The sequence below is a fragment of the Triturus cristatus genome, chromosome 1_1 (assembly GCF_964204655.1).
Source record: "Triturus cristatus chromosome 1_1, aTriCri1.1, whole genome shotgun sequence".
In the NCBI taxonomy this organism is placed as follows: Eukaryota; Metazoa; Chordata; class Amphibia; order Caudata; family Salamandridae; genus Triturus; species Triturus cristatus.
The window spans coordinates 452,367,226-452,379,627 of NC_140579.1; positions in this window are offsets into that span (position 1 = coordinate 452,367,226).

Genomic DNA, 12,402 nt, shown 5'->3' on the forward strand with positions numbered 1-12,402 from the left:
AGAAAAGTTTCAAAGTGTCCAATTTTGAAACGTACAAATATTCCTCTAAAATCAGCCGAACTACCAATTCCGATTTACTCACCTGTTATCAGGAGAGAACCCAGTGCTGCATCTTTTAGCCCAGCACTGACCCAGAAAAGTAATTCTAAGTGTACTTACCAGTAACTTGTATTTCCTTAAGTAGGAATCCATTGTGTGGTTTTCACCAGAAAATGTTCTGTGTCCATTTATGAAACGTGCAAATATTCCTCTAAAATCAGCCAAACTACGAATTCCGATTTACTCACCTGTTATCAGGAGAGAACCCAGTGCTACATCTTTTATCCCAGCACTGATACTGAAAAGTAATTCTAAGCGTACTTACCAGTAACGTCTATTTCCTTCCATAGGAATCCATTGTGTGGTTTTCACCAAAAATGTTCTAAATGTCCAATTTTGAAATGTACAAATATTCGTCTAAAATCAGCAGAACTGGGAATTCTGATTTACTCCCCTGTAATCAGGAGAGAACCCAGTGCTGCATCCTTTAGCCCAGCACTGAACCCTGAAATGTAATTCTAAGTGTACTTACAAGTAACTTGTATTTCCTTCCATAGGAATCCATTGTGTGGTTTTCAACAGAACATTTTCTGTGTTCATTTTTGAAGCATACAAATATTCCTCTAAAATAAGGTGAAATACGAATTCCGATTTACTCACCTGTAATCAGGAGAGAACACAGGGCTGCATCTTTTAGCCCAGCACTGACTCTGAAAAGTAATTCTAAGCGTACTTACCAGTAACTTGTATTCCTTCCATAGGAATCCATTGTGTGGTTTCTCAGCAGAAAATGTTCTAAGTGTCCATTTTTGAAACATACAAATATTCCTCTAAAATCAGCCAAACTACGAATTCGGATTTACTCACCTGTTATCAGGAGAGAACCCAGTGCTGCATCTTTTAGCCCAGCACTGACCCTGAAAAGTAATTCTAAGTGTACTTACCAGTAACTTGTATTTCCTTAAATAGGAATCCATTGTGCGGTTTTGCCAAGAAAATGTTCTGTGTCCATTTTTGAAACGTACAAATATTCCTCTAAAATCAGCCAAACTACAAATCCTGATTTACTCACCTGTTATCAGGAGAGAACCCAGGGCTGCATCTTTTAGCCCAGCACTGACTCTGAAAAGTAATTCTAAGCGTACTTACCAGTAACTTCTATTTCCTTCCATAGGAATCCATTGTGTGGTTTTCACCAGAAAATTTTCTAAATGTCCACTTTTGAAATGTACAAATATTCGTCTTAAATCAGCAGAACTGGGAATTCTGATTTACTCACCTGTAATCAGGAGAGAACCCAGTGCTGCATCCTTTAGCCCAGCACTGACCCTGAAAAGTAATTCTATGTGTACTTACAAGTAACTTGTGTATCCTTCCATAGTAATCCATTGTGTGGTTTTCAACAGAACATTTTCTGTGTCCATTTTTGAAACATACAAATATTCCTCTAAAATAAGGTGAAATACAAATTCCGATTTACTCACCTGTAATCAGGAGAGAACGCAGGGCTGCATCTTTTAGCCCAGCACTGACTCTGAAAAGTAATTCTAAGCGTACTTACCAGTAACTTGTATTTCCTTCCATAGGAATCCATTGTGTGGTTTTCACTAGAAAGTTTTCGGTGTTCATTTTTGAAATGTACAAATATTCCTCTAAAATCAGCCGAACTATGAATTCCGATTTACTCACCTGTTATCAGGACAGAACCCAGGGCTGCATCTTTTAGCCCAGCGCTGACCCTGAAAAGTAATTCTAAGTGTACTTACCAGTAACTTGTATTTCCTTCCATAGGAATCCATTGTCTGGTTTTCACCAGAAAATGTTCTGTGTACATTTTTGAAACGTACAAATATTCCTCTAAAATCAGCCAAACTACGAATCCCGATTTACTCACCTGTTATCAGGAGAGAACCGAGGGCTGCATCTTTTAGCCCAGCACTGACTCTGAAAAGTAATTCTAAGCGTACTTACCAGTAACTTGTATTTCCTTCCATAGGAATCCATTGTGTGATTTTCACCACCAAAGTTTCTAAGTGTCCTATTTTGAAACGTACAAATATTCCTCTAAAATCAGCCGAACTACGAATCCCGATTTACTCACCTGTTATCAGGAGAGAACCAAGTGCTGCATCTTTTAGCCCAGCTCTGACCCTGAAAAGTAATTCTAAGCGTACTTACAAGTAACTTGTATATCCCTCCATAGGAATCCATTGTGTGGTTTTCAACTTAAAAATTTTCTTTGTCCTTTTTTTAAACGTACAAATATTCCTCTAAAATCAGCCGAACTACGAATTCCGATTTACTCACCTGTAATCAGGAGAGAACACAGTGCTGCATCTTTTAGCCCAGCACTGACCCTGAAAAGTAATTCTAAGTGTACTTACCAGTAACTTGTATTTCCTTCCATAGGAATCCATTGTGTGGTTTTCACCAGAAAATTTCATGTCCATTTTTGAAATGTGCATAAATTCCTCTAAAATTAGCCAAACTACAAATTCCGATTTACTCACCTGTAATCTGGAGAGACCCAGGGCTACATCTTTTAGCCGAGCACTGACTCTGAAAAGTAATTCTAAGTGTACTTACCAGAAACTTGTATTTCCTTCCATAGGAATCCATTGTCTGGTTTTCACCAGAAAATTTTCTGTGTCCATTTTTGAAATGTACAAATATTCCTCCAAAATCAGCCAAACTACGAATTCCGATTCACTCACCTGTTATCAGGAGAGAACTGCATCTTTTAGCCCAGCACTGACCTTGAAAAGTAATTCGAAGCATACTTACAAGTAACTTGTATATCCTTCCATAGGAATCCATTGTGTGGTTTTCAACATAAAAATTTTCTATGTCCATTTTTTAAACGTACAAATATTCCTCTAAAATCAGCCGAACTACGAATTCCGATTTAATCACCTGTAATCAGGAGAGAACACAGTGCTGCATCTTTTAGCCCAGCACTGACCCTGAAAAGTTATTCTAAGCGTACTTACCAGTAACTTGTATTTCCTTCCATAGGAATCCATTGTGTGGTTTTCACCAGAAGATTTTATGTCCATTTTTGAAATGTACATAAATTCCTCTAAAATTAGCCAAACTACAAATTCCGATTTACTCACCTGTAATCTGGAGAGACCCAGGGCTACATCTTTTAGCCGAGCACTGACTCTGAAAAGTAATTCTAAGTGTGCTTCCCAGAAACTTGTATTTCCTTCCATAGGAATCCATTGTCTGGTTTTCACCAGAAAATTTTCTGTGTCCATTTTTGAAACGTACAAATATTCCTCTAAAATCAGCCAAACTACGTATTCCGATTTACTCACCTGTTATCAGGAGAGAACCCAGGGCTGAATCTTTTAGCCCAGCACTGACTCTGAAAAGTAATTCTAAGCGTACTTACCAGTAACTTGGATTTCCTTCCATAGGAATCCATTGTGTGATTTTCACTACAAAAGTTTCTAAGTGTCAAATTTTGAAACATACAAATATTCCTCTCAAATCAGCCGAACTACGAATTCCGATTTACTCACCTGTTATCAGGAGAGAACCAAGTGCTGCATCTTTTAGCCCAGCACTGACCCTGAAAAGTAATTCTAAGCGTACTTACAAGTAACTTGTATATCGTTCCATAGGAATCCATTGTGTGGTTTTTAACATAAAAATTTTCTGTGTCCATTTTTGAAATGTACAAATATTCTTTTAAAATCAGCCAAACTACGAATTCCGATTTAATCACCTGTTATCAGGAGAAAACCCAGGGCTGCATCTTTTAGCCCAGCACTGACCCTGAAAAGTAATTCTAAGTGTACTTACCAGAAACTTGTATTTCCTTCCATAGGAATCCATTGTGTGGTTTTCACCAGTAAATTTTCTGTGTCCATTTTTGAAACGTACAAATATTCCTCTAAAATCAGCCAAACTACGAATTCCGATTTACTCACCTGTTATCAGGAGAGAGCCCAGGGATGCATCTTTTAGCCCAGCACTGACTCTGAAAAGTAATTCTAAGCCTACTTACCAGTAACTTGTATTTCCTTCCATAGGAATCCATTGTGAAGTTTTCACCAGAAAATGTTCTGTGTCCAGTTTTGAAACGTACAAATATTCCTCTAAAATCAGCCGAACTACGAATTCCGATTTACTCACCTGTTATCAGGAGAGAACCCAGTGTTACATCTTTTAGCCCAGCACTGATCCTGAAAAGTAATTCTAAGCGTACTTACCAGTAACTTCTATTCCTTCCATAGGAATCCATTGTGTGGTTTTCACCAGAAAATTTTCTAAATGTCCAATTTTGAAATGTACAAATATTCGTCTAAAATCAGCAGAACTGGGAATTCTGATTTACTCACCTGTAATCAGGAGAGAACCCAGTGCTGCATCCTTTAGCCCAGCATTGACCCTGAAAAGTAATTCTATGTGTACTTACAAGTAACTTGTGTATCCTTCCAAAGTAATCCATTGTGTGGTTTTCAACATAACATTTTCTGTGTCCATTTTTGAAACGTACAAATATTCCTCTAAAATCAGCCAAACTACGAATTCCGATTTACTCACCTGTTATCAGGAGAGAACCCAGGGCTGCATCTTTTAGCCCAGCACTGACTCTGAAAAGTAATTCTAAGCGTACTTACCAGTAACTTGTATTTCCTTCCATAGGAATCCATTGTGTGGTTTTCACCAGAAACGTTTCTAAGTGTCCAATTTTGAAACGTACAAATATTCCTCTAAAATCAGCCGAACTACGAATTCCGATTTACTCACCTGTTATCAGGAGAGAACCCAGTGCTGCATCTTTTAGCCCAGCACTGACCCTGAAAAGTAATTCCAAGTGTACTTACCAGTAACTTGTATTTCCTTAAATAGGAATCCATTGTGTGGTTTTCACCAGAAAATGTTCTGTGTCCATTTTTGAAACGTACAAATATTCCTCTAAAATCAGCCAAACTACGAATTCCGATTTACTCACCTGTTATCAGGAGAGAACCCAGTGCTGCCTCTTTTAGCACAGCACTGACCCTAAATTAATTTCAAGCGTACTTACCAGTAACTTGTATATCCTTCCATAGGAATCCATTGTGTGATTTCAACAGAAAATTTTCTGTGTCCATTTTTTAAAAGTTCAAATATTCCTCTAAAATCAGCCGAACTACGAATTCTGATTTACTCACCTGTAATCAGGAGAGAATCCAGTGCTGCATCTTTTAGCCCAGCACTGAGCCTGAAAAGTAATTCTAAGTGTACTTACCAGTAACTTGTATTTCCTTCCATAGGAATTCACTGTGTGGTTTTCACCAGAAAATGTTGTGTCCATTTTTGAAACGTACAAAAATTCCTCTAAAATCAGCCGAACTACGAGTTCCGATTTACTCACCTGTAATCAGGAGAGAACCCAGGGCTGCATCTTTTAGCCCAGCACTGACTCTGAATTGTAATTCTAAGCGTACTTACCACTAACTTGTATATCCTTCCATAGCAATCCATTGTGTGGTTTTTCAGCAGAAAATTTTCTAAGTGTCCATTTTTGAAACGCACAAATATTCCTCTAAAATCAACTAAACTACGAATTCCGATTAACTCACCTGTTATTAGGAGAGAACCCAGTGCTGCATCTTTTAGCCCAGCACTGACCCTGAAAAGTAATTCTAAGCGTACTTACCAGTAACTTGTATTTCCTTCCATAAGAATCCATTGTGTGGTTTTCAACATAAAAAATTTCTGTGTCCATTTTTTAAACGTACAAGTATTCCTCTTAAATGAGCCGAACTACGAATTCCAATTTACTCACCTGTAATCAGGAGAGAACACAGTGCTGCATCTTTTAGCCCAGCACTGACCCTGAAAATTAATTCTAAGTGTACTTACCAGTAACTTGTATTTCCTTCCATAGGAATCCATTGTGTTGTTTTCACCAGAAAATGTTATTTCCATTTTTGAAATGTACAAAAATTCCTCTAAAATTAGCCGAACTACAGATTCTGATTTACTCACCTGTAATCTGGAGAGACCCCAGGGCTACATCTTTTAGCCGAGCACTGACTCTGAAAAGTAATTCTAAGCGTACTTACCAGTAACTTGTATTTCCTTCCATAGGAATCCATTGTGTGGTTTTCACCAGAAAATTTTCTGTGTCCATTTTTGAAACATACAAATATTCCTCTAAAATCAGCCAAACTACGAATTCCGATTTACTCACCTGTTATCAGGAGAGAACACAGGGCTGCATCTTTTAGCCCAGCACTGACCATGAACAGTAATTCTAAGTGTACTTACCACTAACTTGTATATCCTTCCATAGGAATCCCTTGTGTGGTTTTCACCAGAAAATTTTTTGTGTCCATTTTTTAAATGTACAAATATTCCTCTAAAATCAGCCAAACTACGAATTCCGATTTACTCACCTGTTATCAGGAGAGAACCTAGGGCTGCATCTTTCAGCCCAGCTCTGACCCTAAACAGTAATTCTAAGTGTACTTACCACTAACTTGTATATCCTTCCATAGGAATCCATTGTGTGGTTTTTCAGCAAAAAATGTTCTAAGTGTCCATTTTTGAAACGTACAAATATTCCTCTAAAATCAGCTGAACTACGAATTCCAATTTACTCACCAGTTATCAGGAGAGAACCCAGTGCTGCATCTTTTAGCCCAGCACTGATCCTGAAAAGTAATTCTAAGCGTACTTACCAGTAACTTCTATTTCCTTCCATAGCAATCCATTGTGTGGTTTTCACCAGAAAATGTTCTAATTGGCCAATTTTGAAATGTACAAATATTCGTCTAAAATCAGCAGAACTGGGAATTCTGATTTACTCACCTGTAATCAGGAGAGAACCCAGTGCTGCATCCTTTAGCCCAGCACTGACCCTGAAAAGTAATTCTATGTGTACTTACAAGTAACTTGTGTATCCTTCCATAGTAATCCATTGTGTGGTTTTCAACAGAACATTTTCTGTGTCCATTTTTGAAACGTACAAATATTCCTCTAAAATAAGCCGAAATACGAATTCCGATTTACTCACCTGTAATCAGGAGAGAACCCAGGGCTGCATCTTTTAGCCCAGCACTGACTCTGAAAAGTAATTCTAAGCCTACTTACCAGTAACTTGTATTTCCTTCCATAGGAATCCATTGTGTGGTTTTCACCAGAAAATTTTCTGTGTCCATTTTTGAAACGTACAAATATTCCTCTAAAATCAGCCAAACTACGAATTCCGATTTACTCACCTGTTATCAGGAGAGAACCTAGGGCTGCATCTTTCAGCCCAGCACTGACCCTAAACAGTAATTCTAAGTGTACTTACCACTAACTTGTATATCCTTCCATAGGAATCCATTGTGTGGTTTTTCAGCAAAAAATGTTCTAAGTGTCCATTTTTGAAACGTACAAATATTCCTCTAAAATCAGCCAAACTACGAATTCCGATTTACTCACCTGTTATCAGGAGAGAACCTAGGGCTGCATCTTTCAGCCCAGCACTGACCCTAAACAGTAATTCTAAGTGTACTTACCACTAACTTGTATATCCTTCCATAGGAATCCCTTGTGTGGTTTTCACCAGAAAATTTTCTGTGTCCATTTTTGAAACGTACAAATATTCCTCTAAAATCAGCCAAACTACGAATTCCGATTTACTCACCTGTTATCAGGAGAGAACCTAGGGCTGCATCTTTCAGCCCAGCACTGACCCTAAACAGTAATTCTAAGTGTACTTACCACTAACTTGTATATCCTTCCATAGGAATCCATTGTGTGGTTTTTCAGCAAAAAATGTTCTAAGTGTCCATTTTTGAAACGTACAAATATTCCTCTAAAATCAGCTGAACTACGAATTCCGATTTACTCACCAGTTATCAGGAGAGAACCCAGTACTGCATCTTTTAGCCCAGCACTGATCCTGAAAAGTAATTCTAAGCGTACTTACCAGTAACTTCTATTTCCTTCCATAGCAATCCATTGTGCGGTTTTCACCAGAAAATTTTCTAATTGGACAATTTTGAAATGTACAAATATTCGTCTAAAATCAGCAGAACTGGGAATTCTGATTTACTCACCTGTAATCAGGAGAGAACCCAGTGCTGCATCCTTTAGCCCAGCACTAACCCTGAAAAGTAATTCTATGTGTACTTACAAGTAACTTGTGTATCCTTCCATAGTAATCCATTGTGTGGTTTTCAACAGAACATTTTCTGTGTCCATTTTTGAAACGTACAAATATTCCTCTAAAATAAGCCAAAATACGAATTCCGATTTACTCACCTGTAATCAGGAGAGAACCCAGGGCTGCATATTTTAGCCCAGCACTGACTCTGAAAAGTAATTCTAAGCCTACTTACCAGTAACTTGTATTTCCTTCCATAGGAATCCATTGTGTGGTTTTCACCAGAAAATTTTCTGTGTCCATTTTTGAAACGTACAAATATTCCTCTAAAATCAGCCAAACTACGAATTCCGATTTACTCACCTGTTATCAGGAGAGAACCTAGGGCTGCATCTTTCAGCCCAGCACTGACCCTAAACAGTAATTCTAAGTGTACTTACCACTAACTTGTATATCCTTCCATAGGAATCCATTGTGTGGTTTTTCAGCAAAAAATGTTCTAAGTGTCCATTTTTGAAACGTACAAAGATTCCTCTAAAATCAGCCAAACTACGAATTCCGATTTACTCACCTGTTATCAGGAGAGAACCTAGGGCTGCATCTTTCAGCCCAGCACTGACCCTAAACAGTAATTCTAAGTGTACTTACCACTAACTTGTATATCCTTCCATAGGAATCCCTTGTGTGGTTTTCACCAGAAAATTTTCTGTGTCCATTTTTGAAACGTACAAATATTCCTCTAAAATCAGCCAAACTACGAATTCCGATTTACTCACCTCTTATCAGGAGAGAACCTAGGGCTGCATCTTTCAGCCCAGCACTGACCCTAAACAGTAATTCTAAGTGTACTTACCACTAACTTGTATATCCTTCCATAGGAATCCATTGTGTGGTTTTTCAGCAAAAAATGTTCTAAGTGTCCATTTTTGAAACGTACAAATATTCCTCTAAAATCAGCTGAACTACGAATTCCGATTTACTCACCAGTTATCAGGAGAGAACCCAGTGCTGCATCTTTTAGCCCAGCACTGATCCTGAAAAGTAATTCTAAGCGTACTTACCAGTAACTTCTATTTCCTTCCATAGCAATCCATTGTGCGGTTTTCACCAGAAAATTTTCTAATTGGACAATTTTGAAATGTACAAATATTCGTCTAAAATCAGCAGAACTGGGAATTCTGATTTACTCACCTGTAATCAGGAGAGAACCCAGTGCTGCATCCTTTAGCCCAGCACTGACCCTGAAAAGTAATTCTATGTGTACTTACAAGTAACTTGTGTATCCTTCCATAGTAATCCATTGTGTGGTTTTCAACAGAACATTTTCTCTGTCCATTTTTGAAACGTACAAATATTCCTCTAAAATAAGCCGAAATACGAATTCTGATTTACTCACCTGTAATCAGGAGAGAACCCAGGGCTGCATCTTTTAGCCCAGCACTGACTCTGAAAAGTAATTCTAAGCCTACTTACCAGTAACTTGTATTTCCTTCCATAGGAATCCATTGTGTGGTTTTTCAGCAGAAAATGTTCTAAGTGTCCATTTTTGAAACGTACAAATATTCCTCTAAAATCAGCCAAACTACGAATTCAGATTTACTCACCTGTTATCAGGAGAGAACACAGTGCTGCATCTTTTAGCCCAGTACTGCCCCTGAAAAGTAATTCTAAGTGTATTTACCACTACCTTGTAAATCCTTCCATAGGAATCCATTGTGTGGTTTTTCAGCAGAAAATGTTCTAAGTGTCCATTTTTGAAACGTACAAATATTCCTCTAAAATCAGCCAAACTACAAATTCCGATTTACTCACCTGTTATCAGGAGAGAACCCAGGGCTGCATCTTTTAGCCCAGCACTGACTCTGAAATGTAATTCTAAGCGTACTTACCAGTAACTTGTATTTCCTTCCATAGGAATCCATTCTGTGGTTTTCAACAGAAAAGTTTCTAAGTGTCCAATTTTGAAACTTACAAATATTCCTCTAAAATCAGACGAACTACGAATTCCGATTTACTCACCAGTTATCAGGAGAGAACCCAGTGCTGCATCTTTTAGCCCAGCACTGATCCTGAAAAGTAATTCTAAGCGTACTTACAAGTAACTTCTATTTCCTTCCATAGGAATCCATTGTGTGGTTTTCACCAGAAAATTTTCTAAATGGCCTATTTTGAAATGTACAAATATTCGTCTAAAATCAGCAGAACTGGGAATTCTGATTTACTCACCTGTAATCAGGAGAGAACCCAGTGCTGCATCCTTTAGCCCAGCACTGACCCTGAAAAGTAATTCTATGTGTACTTACAAGTAACTTGTATATCCTTCCATAGTAATCCATTGTGTGGTTTTCAACAGAACATTTTCTGTGTCCATATTTGAAACGTACAAATATTCCTCTAAAATAAGCCGAAATACGAATTCTGATTTACTCACCTGTAATCAGGAGAGAACCCAGGGCTGCTGTTTTTTTAGCCCAGCACTTACTCTGAAAAGTAATTCTAAGCGTACTTACCAGTAACTTGTATTTCCTTCCTTAGGAATCCATTGTGTGGTTTTTCAGCAGAAAATGTTCTAAGTGTCCATTTTTGAAACGAACAAATATTCTTCTAAAATCAGCCAAACTACCAATTCCGATTTACTCACCTGTTATCAGGAGAGAACCCAGTGCTGCATCTTTTAGCCCAGCACTGACCCTGAAAAGTAATTCTAAGTGTACTTACCAGTAACTTGTATTTCCTTAAATAGGAATCCATTGTGTGGTTTTCACCAGAAAATGTTCTGTGTCCATTTTTGAAATGTACAAATATTCCTCTAAAATCAGCCAAACTACGAATTCCGATTTACTCACCTGTTATCAGGAGAGAACCCAGGGATGCATCTTTTAGCCCAGCACTGACTCTGAAAAATAATTCTAAGCGTACTTACCAGTAACTTGTGTTTCCTTCCATAGGAATCCATTGTGTGGTTTTCACCAGAAAATTTTCTAAGTGTCCAATTTTGAAACGTACAAATATTCCTCTAAAATCAGCCGAGCTACGAATTCCGATTTACTCACCTGTTATCAGGAGAGAACCCAGTGCTGCCTCTTTTAGCCCAGCGCTGACCCTAAATTAATTTTAAGCTCACTTACCAGAAGCTTGTATATCCTTCCATAGGAATCCATTGTGTGGTTTTCAACAGAAAATTTTCTGTGTCCATTTTTTAAACGTTCAAATATTCCTCTAAAATCAGCCGAACTACGAATTCCGATTTACTCACCTGAAATCAGGAGAGAACCCAGTGCAGCGTCTTTTAGCCCAGCACTGACCCTGAAAAGTAATTCTAAGTGTACTTACCAGTAAATTATATTTCCTTCCATAGGAATTCATTGTGTGGTTTTCACCAGAAAATGTTGTGTCCATTTTTGAAACGTACAAATATTCCTCTAAAATCAGCCGATCTACGAATTCCGATTTACTCACCTGTAATCAGGAGAGAAGCCAGGGCTCCATCTTTTAGCCCAGCACTGACTCGGAAAAGTAATTCTAAGTGTACTTACCACTAACTTGTATATTCTTCCATAGGAATCCATTGTGTGGTTTTTCAGCATAAAATGTTCTAATTGTCCATTTTTGAATCGCACAAATACTCCTCTAAAATCAACCAAACTACGAATTACGATTTACTCACCTGTTATCAGGAGAGAACCCATTGCTGCATCTTTCAGCCCAGCACTGACCCGGAACAGTAATTCTAAGTGTACTTACCACTAACTTGTATATCCTTCCATAGGAATCCATTGTCTGGTTTTCACCAGAAAATTTTCTAAATGGCCAATTTTGAAATGTACAAATATTCGTCTAAAATCAGCAGAACTGGGAATTCTGATTTACTCACCTGTAATCGGGAGAGAACCCAGTGCTGCATCCTTTAGCCCAGCACTGACCCTGAAAAGTAATTCTATGTGTACTTACAAGTAACTTGTGTATCCTTCCATAGTAATCCATTGTGTGGTTTTCACCAGAACATTTTCTGTGTCCCTTTTTGAAACGTACAAATATTTCTCTAAAATCAACCAAACTACGAATTCCGATGTACTCACCTGTTATCAGGAGAGAACCCACTGCTACATCTTTTAGCCCAGCACTGACTCTGAAAAGTAATTCTAAGCGTACTTACAAGTAACTTGTATATCTTTCCATAGGAATCCATTGTGTGGTTTTCAACATAAAAATTTTCTGTGTCCATTTTTTAAACGTACAAATATTCCTCTAAAATCAGCCGAGCT